The sequence below is a fragment of the Procambarus clarkii genome, chromosome 17, assembly GCF_040958095.1.
Source record: "Procambarus clarkii isolate CNS0578487 chromosome 17, FALCON_Pclarkii_2.0, whole genome shotgun sequence".
Lineage (NCBI taxonomy): Eukaryota > Metazoa > Arthropoda > Malacostraca > Decapoda > Cambaridae > Procambarus > Procambarus clarkii.
Window position 1 is genome coordinate 4251464 of NC_091166.1, and position 14071 is coordinate 4265534.

General features: G+C 36.7%; 1 long non-coding RNA gene across 1 annotated transcript; it reads left to right on the top strand.

Moving 5' to 3' along the window:
* The first annotated feature begins 1574 nt into the window (after nucleotides 1-1574).
* On the top strand, nucleotides 1575-9675 carry LOC138365726 (uncharacterized). The gene is made up of 3 exons (XR_011228957.1): nucleotides 1575-1710; nucleotides 4596-4712; nucleotides 9410-9675. It is a non-coding gene; the product is annotated as an uncharacterized lncRNA (long non-coding RNA).
* The last annotated feature ends 4396 nt before the right edge of the window (nucleotides 9676-14071 follow it).

Genomic DNA, 14071 nt, shown 5'->3' on the forward strand with positions numbered 1-14071 from the left:
TCAACATTTGCCGTTTGACTCTACGGCTGTTTTTGGACGTTATTTTGTGTAAAACTACGTCTATTATCGCTTCCATGGACTATCTCTTGTTATACAATGAAATACCACACTCTTATTATTCTATAACTCACTGACTATGCTCTGATATTTGTTCTTCAAGTAAAAATATATATTTTTTTGCCTTAATTAGGCCATAATCCAGAAAATTCCAGCCTATCGATCTTTATATTTAGGAAAACATCTAATAAATTTGGAAATGAATTTTTCGTTCGCCGACAGTTGCCTGTTACTATTTAACCCTCTATGCTTTAATGTCGCTGGTCATTGTGACTTTCCCAGGATTTATATAGGTTTCGTAGTAGCATTTAGTCAGACTACAGTAATTTAACTAATGGGAAACCTCTATAGTTGTCGTAAATTAATAATAATCATTTATCAAATAATAAATTAGCAAACATATGCAACATTTTATGTTACGACTTTTCGGGTAGGCCGTTCTGTTTGTTTACAACCCCAATGGTTCAAAATACACAATACTTTTAATATATAAGTGACTAAGTATGCTCTAATATATGGTCCTCAATGAAAATTATCGTTTTTTTTGTTAATTTGTCCATAATGAATAAGATTCCTTACTGTTGATCTTTATATTAAGAAAAACATCTAAACAAATTGGTATTGTGTTTTCGTTCAGATAAAGTTTCCAGATACAATTTCCTAGTTATCAATTAATGTAGGTGGTTATTTTAATTCGCGGCTACCAGGGGCTTTCTCCCATTATACAATATAAATGTACTCACTAACTATTCTCTGGTATCTGTTCTTCAAGTAAAATTACCTATTTTTTTGTTTAATTAGTCCATAATTCATAAAATTCCTTCAGGTCGATCTTTATATTTAGGAAACCATCTAATCAATTTGGAATTTAATTTTTCGTTCACCTACAGTTACCAGCTATTATTTCATTGTTATATATTATGTCGCTGGTCATTACAATTTTCCAAGAATTTAAACAGCTAAACAGCAAGTAGCATCTTGTTAGAGTACAGGAATTTACCTATGGAGAACCTCGATAGCTGCCGAAAATTATTAATGATTATATATGTAATTTAAAATAATGAATTATATACCATTTCTTATGTTACGTCTTTGGCGGGTAGGCGGTTCTGCGGGTTTACAACCGAATTGTTTAAAAATCACACTATTTTAAATGTATGAGTCACTAGTATGCTCTGATATATGTTCTGCAATGAAAATAAAGATTGTTTTGTTGTTAATTACTCCATAAATGTGTAATGTGTTAATTCAGTCTAAAATCTTTTTGCAACGTTTATATGCGATATACGTAGCTGGAAACTACCTAATATTTAAAAATAATAGTTACAACATTCTATTAATATATAATGTTGAAATAAATATCACACAAAGTCTGTATATCTGTTTTCAGATGTCTTACAAATTTTCTTTTAAAATAGTATTAATGATTTTTATGAATCTTCAGTAAAAATTATGTTAATTATTATTAATCTAATTGTTATTATTTTAAGTAAAAGAATTGCAAGTATTCGAATAACCACGGGGTCTCTGTTAGTGTATGAATGCACGGATTTGTTTTTGTTATGAGATGGACGCCTTAGAAAGCATGGTGTAGGCCACCTGTGGCTCGCATCCGATCCCACGATCGTCGTCGCCCCTAAATCAACACAACAGGTATTTAGTATTTACGATTATAATAAGTAATATTTCTTTTATAATAATATTGCAGCAGGTGGTGTAGTGGTAGGACACTCGCCTGGCGTTCCGCGAGCGCTATGTCATGGGTTCGTATCCTGGCCGGGGAGGATTTACTGGGCGCAATTCCTTAACTGTAGCCTCTGTTTAACGCAACAGTAAAATGTGTACTTGGATGAAAAAACGATTCTTCGCGGCGGGGATCGTATTCCAGGGTCCTGCCCGAAACGCTACTCGTACTAGTGGCTGTACAAGAATGTAACAACTCTTGTATATATCTCAGGTTAGGGGCTAGGCATTTACACTCTTAGGTCAGCAAACTAGCTAGAAGGTTAGACCATTAGACTCCACTGGTCAATCGGGGCCCTGCATGACTCAGCTTATCCTAACCTAGCCCAGCTTAAACCATCTTAGCATAGTTCATTATAGCTGTGCATAGTGCTTGCACAGCCTTGCTTATCCTAGTTTACCTCTTCCTAGCCTACCGTAGCCAAGCCTATCCCAGTATACCCTTGCCTAGTCTTGCCTTGCTTTTAAACATGACCAGTCCTTCCTACCCTAGCCAAGCCCTGACCAGCTTAGCCAAGCCAATCCCTGCCTAGATTTAGCATAGCCTTGCCTTTTTATTAATATATAGAGGGTACCACCTCTGGTTGAGTTTGTAGGAACCCTCCACTTGTCAGACCATAGAGAAATGATTTTTTTTAATTTAATTTATATAAAAAATATATCTATATATTTATATATATATATATATTATATATATATATATATATATATATATATATATATATATATTATATATATATATATATATATATATATATATATATATATATATATATATATATATATATATATATATATATATGTCGTACCTAGTAGCCAGAACGCACTTCTCAGCCTACTATGCAAGGCCCGATTTGCCTAATAAGCCAAGTTTTCATGAATTAATTGTTTTTCGACTACCTAACCTACCTAACCTAACCTAACTTTTTCGGCTACCTAGCCGAACCTAACCTATAAAGATAGGTTAGGTTAGGTTAGGTAGGGTTGGTTAGGTTTGGTCATATATCTACTTTAATTTTAACTCCAATAAACAAAATTTACCTCATACATAATGAAATGGGTAGCTTTATCATTTCATAAGAAAAAAATTAGAGAAAATATATTAATTCAGGAAAACTTGGCTTATTAGGCAAATCGGGCCTTGCATAGTAGGCTGATAAGTGCGTTCTGGCTACTAGGTACGACATATATATATATATATATATATATATATATATATATATATATATATATATATATATATATATATATATATATATATATATATATATATATATATATATATATATATATAGTTCTGGCTACTAGGTACGACATATATATACATATATATATATATATATATATATATATATATATATATATATATATATATATATATATATGTCGTACTTAGTAAGCCATAAGTGATAAGTGCGTTCTGGCTACTAGGTACGACATATATATATATATATATATATATATATATATATATATATATATATATATATATATATATATATATATTATATATATATATATATATATATATATATATATATATATATATATATATATATATAGTTCTGGCTACTAGGTACGACATATATATATATATATATATATATATATATGTCGTACCTAGTAGCCAGAACGCACTTATCAGCCTACTATGCAAGGCCCGATTTGCCTAATAAGCCAAGTTTTCCTGAATTAATATATTTTCTCTAATTTTTTTCTTATGAAATGATAAAGCTACCCATTTCATTATGTATGAGGTAAATTTTGTTTATTGGAGTTAAAATTAAAGTAGATATATGACCAAACCTAACCAACCCTACCTAACCTAACCTAACCTATCTTTATAGGTTAGGTTTGGTTAGGTAGCCGAAAAAGTTAGGTTTGGTTAGGTTAGGTAGTCGAAAAACAATTAATTCATGAAAACTTGGCTTATTAGGCAAATCGGGCCTTGCATAGTAGGCTGAGAAGTGCGTTCTGGCTACTAGGTACGACATATATATATATATATATATATATATATATATATATATATATATATATATATATATATATATATATATATATATATATATATATATATATATATATCATATATCATGCCTGAAATGCTGCATGTACTAGTGGCTTTACAAGATAGTTCTTATAAAGATAGCATTTTGTGGTTATTCTCTATATCTGGTTCACCTAACAGTAAATAAGTACCTGGGAGTTAGACAGCTGCTATGGGCTGCTTCCTAGGGATGTGTGTGTGTGTTTGTATTCATGTTGAATTTTACAAAGTAGGAAGAGATGTTTGTAAAAAAAAAAATCAAATATTTTTGAAAGTATAAATAGATTTGATATTTTTCTTTAATTGTTTATTTCTGCTGTCTCGCCTCCTTTATAAAATGGCATCATTCTTGCTTTTTTAAGGATATCAGGAAAAGTAAGGCACTCCAGAGATTTGTTAACTCCTTTCTAGTGTTGCCTAGCCCAGCCCAGCCTAGACAAGGCAGGCTGGGCATCCTAGCCTAACGCAGCTTAGCCCCCACCTACATGTAGCATCCCAGTCCATCCTAAGTGATCATTACCTTACTGGCTGTGTTTTCTCTTCAGCCCTGAATGTAATGTGGTGGAACATAAGCAGATACATATCAGGTCTTAGAGAATCTGTACTTCATACATTTCTTAATAATGTCTCACAAATATTTAAATAATTAAAAAAATTGTATAATAACTTCATATTATTCTTGCAATTTATTTTTGCATTTTTTTTATACAAAATTTACATTTTAAAAGATTACCTCTATTTTTAGATTGATGACTTGAAGACTACAGTGCCATCCACAGCAAATCATGGTCTTAAAATATCTCCTAGCAATGACGAGACCAATTTTCACAGAGATCAAATTTTTGCAAAGCAGTAGTCACAGGTAAATATATATTATATATATAATATTATATATATAAAATTAACTACTTCATTGCTCAAAGCACCTTCAGACATTCTGAGAGTTGTGCTATTTTATTAATTAATTAATTAGGCTATATTTTAATGTTTTGTAATGTTTTCATTACTTTTTTTGTTTTGAAATATAAATTGTTGAGTTTTGAAACATTTTGACATTAACTATACCTGAATATTTATAAACCAAAAAATACCAGAACTATGTCCTTGACAATTGCACTAAGAAGTCTTTGCCAAAATCAGGTGCTCAGTGCAGTAGTTAAAAACTTAAAAGTTGTACCACCTCTGGTGCAAGATTAGGGACCCATAGCCTCAGAGAAGAAAATAGAGAGTACTCAGAGAAGGCCTTGAATAATAGGCAGGCTGTTTGTGTGTGTTTCGACGGTAAGCTTGCTGACACCATATGTAATTACCTAAGTGTAGTTACAGGATGAGAGCTACGCTCGTGGTGTCCCGTCTACCCAGCACTCTTTGTCACATAATGCTTTGAAACTACTGACGGTCTTGGCCGCCACCACCTTCTAACTTAACTTGTTCCAACCGTGTACCACTCTGTATGCGAAAGGAAATTTTTATATATTTCTTTGGCATCTTTGTTTAGTTAGTTTAAATCTATGACCTTTTGTTCTTGAAGTTCCAGGTCTCGGGAAATCTTCCCTATCGATTTTATCAATTCCTGTTACTATTTTGTACATAGTGATTTTATCACCTCTTTTTGTTGTCTTCTAGTTTTGGCATATTTAATGCCTCTGACCTCTCCACATAGCTCTTGCCCTTTAGTTCTGGGAGCCACTTAGTAGCATGTCTTTGCACCTTTTCCAGTTTGTTGATGTGCTTCTTAAGATTCTTGCACCACACAACCGCTGCATATTCTAGCCTTGGCCGAACAAAACTCGTGAACAATTTCTTTAGTATTTTGCCATCCATGTATTTAAACAAAATTCTGAAGTTAGAAAGCGTGGCATAGGCTCCTCACACAACGTTCTTTATGTAGGCCTCAAGTGATAGTTTTCTATCTAGAATCAACCCTAGACCTCTTTCTTTTATCAGAATTATATAAAGATTTCTCACATAATTTGTAGGTTGTGTGGGATCTATGTTCTATTCCACATTCCATAACATGGCATTTATTCACATTAAATTTCATTTGCCAAGTGGTGCTCCATATACTTATTTTGTCCAGGTCTTCTTGAAGGGCATGACAATCATCTAAATTTCTTATCCATCCCATTATCTTAGCATCATCAGCAAACATGTTTATATAATTCTGTATTCCAACTGGTAGATCATTTATGTAGACAATGAACATTTCTGGTGCATGTACTGTGGTGCTCCACTTGTGACACTTCTCCAGTCCGATTGCCTCTGATTACTGCCCTCATTTTTCTATCAGTCAGAAAATTTTTCATCCCTGTTAGAAGCTTACCTGTCACCCATCCAAAATTTTCTAGTTTCCAGAACAACCTCTTATGTGGAACTCTGTCGAAAGCCTTTTTTATGTCTAGATAGATGCAGTCAACCCAACTACCTTTTTCCTTTAAAATCTCTGTGGCTCAATCATAGAAACTGAGTAAATTCGATACACAGGATCTTCCAGATCGAAAACAATACTGTCTGTGTGATATTATATAATTTCTCTCCAGGTGTTCTACCCATTTAGTTTTTATTATTTTTTTTTCAATCTTTTCACTGTTACACTTGTCAATGATTCAGGTCTATAACTGAGAGAGGTGGGGTCTTCCCTGTTGCCACTTTTGTAGATTGGAACTATGTTAGCCTTTTTCCACATGTTTGCTATAACTCCTGTACACAGGGATGCCTGAAAGATCAGGTGAAGTGGAAGGCTGAGCTCAGATGCACATTCTCTCAGAACCCATGGTGAAACTCCATCTGGACCAACTGCTTTGTTCTTACTTAGCTCCTTTAGCATATTTTCCACTTCATCTCTAGACACCTCTATACGCTCTATGATGTTCTCAGAAATTCTTATTGTGTCTGGTTCTCTTAAGATTTCATTTTGTATAAACACACTTTGGAACTTTTGGTTTAATGTTTCACACATTGCATTATCATTTTCTGTGAATCTGTTTCCTATTTTCAACCTCTGGATATTATCCTTTACCTGCAATTTGTTGTTTATGAATTTGTAGAATAGGCCCAGTTCTGTTTTACATTTATCCATTATCCCTTTTTAAAAATTTCTTTCTGCCTCTTCCCTTACTGCTGTATAGTTGTTTCTCGCATCTTTGTATCGCTGGTATGATTGGGGGTTTGGCTTCTTTCTATATTGATACCTGCTTGATGGGGTTCTGCTCTTCTACTCCCCAAGCCCGGCCCGAGGCCAGGCTCGACTTGTGAGAGTTTGGTCCACCAGGCTGTTGCTTGGAGCGGCCCGCAGGGCCACATACCCACCACATCCCGGCTGATCCGGAACTTCTCTTAGAAAACAGTCCAGTTTTCTCCTGAAGATGTCCACGGTTGTTCCGGCAATATTTCTTATAGTCGCTGGGAGGACGTTGAACAACCGCGGACCTCTGATGTTTATACAGTGCTCTCTGATTGTGCCTGTGGCACCTCTGCTCTTCACTGGTTCAATCTTGCATTTTTTTCCATATCGTTCACTCCAGTACGTTGTTATTTTACTGTGTAGATTTGGGACCTGGCCCTCCAGTATCTTCCATGTGTATATTATTTGGTATCTCTCTCATCTCCTTTCTAGAGAGTACATTTGGAGAGCTTTTAGACGATCCCAATAATTTAGGTGTTTTATCTCTTCTATGCGTGCCGTATATGTTCTCTGTATTCCCTCTATTTCAGCAATCTCTCCTGCTCTGAAGGGGGAAGTGAATACTGAGCAGTACTCGAGACGGGACAACATAAGTGACTTGAAGAGTACAATCATTGTGATGGGATCCCTGGATTTGAAAGTTCTCATAATCCATCCGATCATTTTTCTGGCCGACGCAATATTTGCTTGGTTATGCTCCCTAAACATTAGATCGTCGGACATCATTATTCCCAAATCCTTGACATGCTGTTTTTCTACTATGGGAAGATTCGATTGTGTTTTGTACCCTGCATTATGTTTCAGATCCTCATTTTTGCCATACCTGAAATTTATCACTGTTAAACATCATGTTATTTTCTGCTGCCCAATCGAAAACTTTGTTGACATCTGCTTGTAGTTTTTCAATGTCTTTCATTCCATTTTTGTGTCTTTTGGTCTGTGGCCCTCTCTCAATTTCTGTTGAACCAATCCTATTTTCTGGCCCTGCATCTCTGTTTTGGTATGAATGTTTGTGTGCCTTCATTGTATATTTTGCAAAATTTGGCATACATTTAATTTACTTCCCTGTCTAGCAACAAGTCTGCCTAATTACTTATTAAAAAAATTTTGAAGTTCCCCATAGTGACCTCTCTCTCTCTTGAAATCAAGTTTATCAACTTGATGTGTGTGTGTGTGTGTTTGGAGGCTAACTGTTTCAATGTCCCCATTTTCTGTGTGTGTGTGTGTGTTTGGAGGCTAAGCTTGCTGATACCATGTGTGTGTGTGTGTGTTTGGAGGCTAAGCTTGCTGATACCATGTGTGTGTGTGTGTTTGGAGGCTAAGCTTGCTGATACCGTGTGTGTGTGTGTGTGTTTGGAGGCTAAGCTTGCTGATACCATTTGTGTGTGTGTGTTTAGAGGCTAAGCTTGCTGATACCGTTTGTGTATGTGTGTGTGTGTTTAGAGGCTAAGCTTGCTGATACCATGTGTGTATTTGGAGGCTAAGCTTGCTGATACCATGTGTGTGTGTGTTTGGAGGCTAAGCTTGCTGATACCATGTGTGTGTGTGTTTGGAGGCTAAGCTTGCTGATACCATGTGTGTGTGTGTGTGTTTGGAGGCTAAGCTTGCTGATACCGTTTGTGTGTGTGTGTGTGTTTAGAGGCTAAGCTTGCTGATACCATGTGTGTATTTGGAGGCTAAGCTTGCTGATACCATGTGTGTGTGTGTGTTTGGAGGCTAAGCTTGCTGATACCATGTGTGTGTGTGTGTGTTTGGAGGCTAAGCTTGCTGATACCACGTGTGTGTGTGTGTGTGTGTGTTTGGAGGCTAAGCTTGCTGATACCATGTGTGTGTGTGTGTGTTTGGAGGCTAAGCTTGCTGATACCATGTGTGTGTGTGTGTGTGTGTGTTTGGAGGCTAAGCTTGCTGATACCATGTGTGTGTGTGTGTGTGTTTGGAGGCTAAGCTTGCTGATACCATGTGTGTATGTGTGTGTTTGGAGGCTAAGCTTGCTGATACCATGTGTGTGTGTGTGTTTGGAGGCTAAGTTTGCTGACACCATATGTGTACTCACCTATTTTTACTCACCTGTTTAAATAATAATAGGGGTGTGTACCATCTCTGGTGCAATTGTAGGGACCCACAGCCTTGAAGAAAATAAAGAGTATTCAGAGAAGACCTTGTGGATTCTCACTGAACACTAATCTTTTCTTCTCCTACCACCCCTCTTATTTTGTTTTATGCTGTATTCTATTATATATCATATAAATACATAGCCAAATGGCAATATTTATTATGTCTATACAAAAAAAAGACATCCACTTTATTTTTTTTCTCTCCTTTGTTTCTATGTGGATTTTGTTGTGACTAATGATTCTCCTCCTTCCCATCAACAGGTCTTCCTCACTGGGCTTGCTCGGCTTTTGTGTTACTGTGAGGGTGCCATCATCGTTTACCCTTCAAGACTGACTCATGCTGGCATTGCATTTGTGGACTTCCCTTCACAGTACACAGTCCTTCTCCATATGGTGATTGTCCAGGGCAAGCAGGGTGTGACTGCCATCTTGGAGAAGCAGGGTCTTTTAATATGAAGAATCTTCCGTCTTCTCTACTTATGCCAGCTTGTGACAGCCTTGCATTCTTGTTACTTCATGGCCCTTGGGCCTTTTTTATTTATTTTACATAATAATTTTTTTTATTAATACCCGTGTTTCACAAGAGATCCTTAACATTTTAAGCACCAATTGTATTGACTAATGTACGTCTTGTAACCTTTAAGACATAAATAGACAAGACATAGATAAATGAGTGAATAATACTGAGTGACTAGGTTAGGGCGAGGAACATAGTACAGTGTCTGACTTTGGAAGAATGCCTACTGTTTTAGAAACCTTATTGCCATGATCATAATCGTATGGGTTAAAAAGCATTTGTTGTCACTCCTACACTGTGGCTTGTTGAGCTTGAAACCTTTGCTCCTTGTTCGTGTTACATCTGACCTTTTGAAGAAATTGTATGAATCAATATCCTCCAAATTGTTCAGTATTTTAAAGGTTTCGCTCTATTACTTTCTCATTTACATATATCTAGATTTAGATTAGATGTTTTATTCAGGTAAAGGTACATACATTGCAGATGAGTTACAAAGGGAAAGACAATGACTAGAGTTCACTAGCTCTATTGGAAGAGAAACGTCTGCAAGACAAGTGTGGGCAAAAATTCAGGTAGCAGCGGCTCACAACGACCCCCAACGGCTTCATTTTGTATCTTCTCCAACTTGCCCATCCTACCTTTACCAAAACAAGAAATGACAGGTGCAGCATAATCAATAAGAAATCTCACAGTACTCAAGTACATCATTCGTAGCACTTGGACTCCCACTCCTTTCCACAGCATGCCAAGGCCTTCAGAGGTTGTAATCTCTTCCGACATTGACTCAACAGTCTGTTCATCTCAGTTTCCAAACTCTCACGGGTATATCCAACATATATGCCCAAATATTTATATATATTAACTCTCTCTATATTTTTACCGTTTATTTCCAATATAATGGGCCTCCGACTTCTACATTCAAACTTTAGTTTTGTCTTCATTAACCACCAGTCCCATGTGGTGACACAGGTTTCCGAAATTGTCCAACACTGTTTGAACCTTTGAAATATCTTTGCCCTGAAACAAAATATCATCGGCATATATGATTGGAGTTACCCAATTTGAGTATTTCTCAGATGCTATCTTATTCATTAGTACATTAAACAGGGTGAGACTCAACACTCCTCCCTGAGGTGTGCAGAGTTCTTGACCTTGATACCTTGAACCTTGAACCATACAACCTTGATACCACACCTGAGCCTTCCTTTCCTGAAGATAATCCCCCTATCCAGCGCAATAATCTCCCTTCAACACCAAGACCAGCTAATTCATATAAAATAACCTCTTTGTTGGCTTTATCAAAAGCTCCTTATGAATCAATAAAAATTCTATAATAATCATTACCATTAGCTAGACATTTAATAATACAGTCAGAGGTACTTTTTCCTCTGAGGAACCCGAAAAATTATTATACAGCTGATCACCTATTATATACAAAAGTTTATTTAAAATGATCCTCTCCATCATTTTACAAAAACACGAGGTTAAAGACACAGGTCTGTACTCTCCATTGGCTTTAGGGATAAGGATGATCATAGTTCTTTTTCATTTACTGGGAATTCTGCCCTCTTTATAATTAATATTAGAGGTCTAACAGCGGGCTTCTCGTCATAATGGCAAGTTCATTAAGTATTTCATAAGTTACTCCATCCTCCCCAGGGGGCGGTAGATTTCCCAACTTTAATCGCCGTTATTAGTTCTTCTCTGGTAATACCTGTGCAAGTGACATCACCACTGTTACCTGCTGTAAGTATAAAATCCTTTCTTAGATCTTTCCAAGAATCAAACGACTCTCGTTACAGCGGGTAATTAAATGAACTAAGTTTGGCAGCTTCCGCCCATTTATTTACGAGACCTTTTGCAAATCCTTACGGGTCAGGATGTGCAACAAAATTATGCTTTTTACCCCTTATTTCATTTATGTCTTGCCAGATTTCCTTCAAGTTTGTTACTCCTAACTTTCTCTGCAAACTCCTGCCAATACCTGCTCCAAATTTCCTTTCTCTTCTCCGCACACTTTTATGGGGGGGATGCTTTTCTATACCAGATGTTTTCCGGTTCAATGTTGCATTAAATACATCTACCTCCTTAATTAAATCTTAATAAAATGCTTCTGCCGAAACTGGCTTATAAGTATCATACCAAGACTTAATATGACCAACAAGACCCCTTAATTCTCACTTATTAAACTTTAAGCTTTTCCTCTGAAGGCAGGCATGCTTTTTATCTAGTTTAAGCTGTATTTGTAATGCAAAATCTCTTAGCATTTCATCCACAGTAAGACAATTCTCCTCTATGCCCTCAGCATTTATCAAACAAGCATAATCTAATCTCCCTCCCCTCAGATGAGTAGGAGAGGGCTCGCCCAGCAGTTGAACATCTTCATGTTCAACATGTTCATCTTCATGTTCAGAATGTTACCATCCCTATCCCCAGTTTCCTGGAGTGCTACTATGTTAATATTCTCTCTAAGAGTATAATAGTGTACATCCACCGCTCTAGTTTTTAATCCATTAACGTTCCAAGATAATATTATCAATCTACTTTCATCCATGATTAATAATAAAACTACCTTTGCCCTGTCCGTCACATTCCATGAGATACGAGAGTACCTTAGAAACTTCCTTCCAACTCCGTAATATTTTTTCTTTCTCCTCACTTGCACAACTACTACTAACATCGAAGGTAATAGTATTCATATCTATTTTCTTTGTTATTTCTGTATACCTTTTTACTTTAACGAAGGTACCCCCCAGGTGTAGGGAGGAATGATCTTTTCCAGGTATATTTTGAAAATCAGCATCGTTTTGCCACGTACCGCTTCGGTGGGTAGGCGGTTCCATGAGTTAATAACTCTGTGGGTGAAAAAGTATCTCCTGTAACTGGTAACTGGCTATTCAGACGAAGGACTTCGGGTAGATGTAGTTTACATGGACCTGAACAACGGTCGTAGTCTGCTGTCTGCTCTGTGTCGAGGCTGTAGCGTCTTGGGTCGATTAGAACTGTACACGCCGAGTGCTACATTCTTGACTGGAGATTGTACTGTGTGCTATTCGATTGATTGATGAAGATTAAGCCACCCAAGAGGTGACACGGGCATGAATACCCCGTAAGTGGTGGCCCTTTTGAGCCATTACCAGTTTGAAAAGATGATACTGGAGATGATACTGGAGATTGCCCGAAACGCATTGCGTAATAGTGGCTTTAGGCATTGAATGTACTAGCTCTATCTATATATCAATCCATTAATGTAACATCACTTGTATGTATTTACCTTACCTGAATAAACATCTGAATCTGAATCTGAATCTGAATCTGATCTGTGGAGGTGCGACTGCACCCTGCGTGACGGGAGATGTCTCCCGTGTGGTGTGTGCTATTCTGATTTATTTATAAAGATTAAGCCACCCAAGAGGTGGCACGGGCATGAATAGCCCGTAATGTGCTATTCTCAAGTCGCTTGCTTATGTACGGTGACGACACCTCACAGTAAGATATAGAAGGGTGGAAAACCGTTACCTGTAAATAGGGATAGGATTAATGCTTGTGTAATTAGTTATGCCATTATGATGATGAGATAATGGAGTATAAGGATTACTCGATCACTACATCACCTTCAACTATTACTAGGGGAACTATTCCATGGTCCAGCGATTTTCTGAAAAGGAGTTTCACTGGCAAGCATAGTGAATTAAGAGCATAAGAATAAAGGTAACTGCAGAAGGCCTATTGGCCCATACGAGGCAGCTCCTATCTATAACCACCCAAACCCACTCATATACATGTCCAACCCACGCTTGAAACAATCGAGGGACCCCACCTCCACCACGTTACGCGGTAATTGGTTCCACAAATCAACAACCCTGTTGCCAAACCAGTATTTACCCAAGTCTTTCCTAAATCTAAATTTATCCAATTTATACCCATTGTTTTGTGTTCTGTCATGTGTTGATACTTTTAATACCCTACTAATATCCCCTTTGTTATGTCCATTCATCCACTTGTAAACCTCTATCATATCACCCCTAACTCTTCGCTTTTCCAGTGAATGCAATTTAAGCTTTGTTAATCTTTCTTCATATAAAAGATTTCTATTTTGGGGAATTAACTTAGTCACCCTACTCTAGACACGTTCAAGTGAATTTATATTCATTCTATAATATGGCGACCAAAACTGAACTGCATAATGTAAATGGGGCCTAACCAGAGCAAGATATAGCTGAAGAACCACACCAGGTGTCTTGTTACTAACACTTCGATTAATAAATCCCAGTGTCCTATTTGCCTTATTACGAGCATTCATGCATTGATCCTTTTGTTTTAAATTCTTACTAATCATAACTCCCAGATCCCTTTCACAATCCGACTTCGCAATCTCAACACCATCTAGCTCGTATCTTGTAACT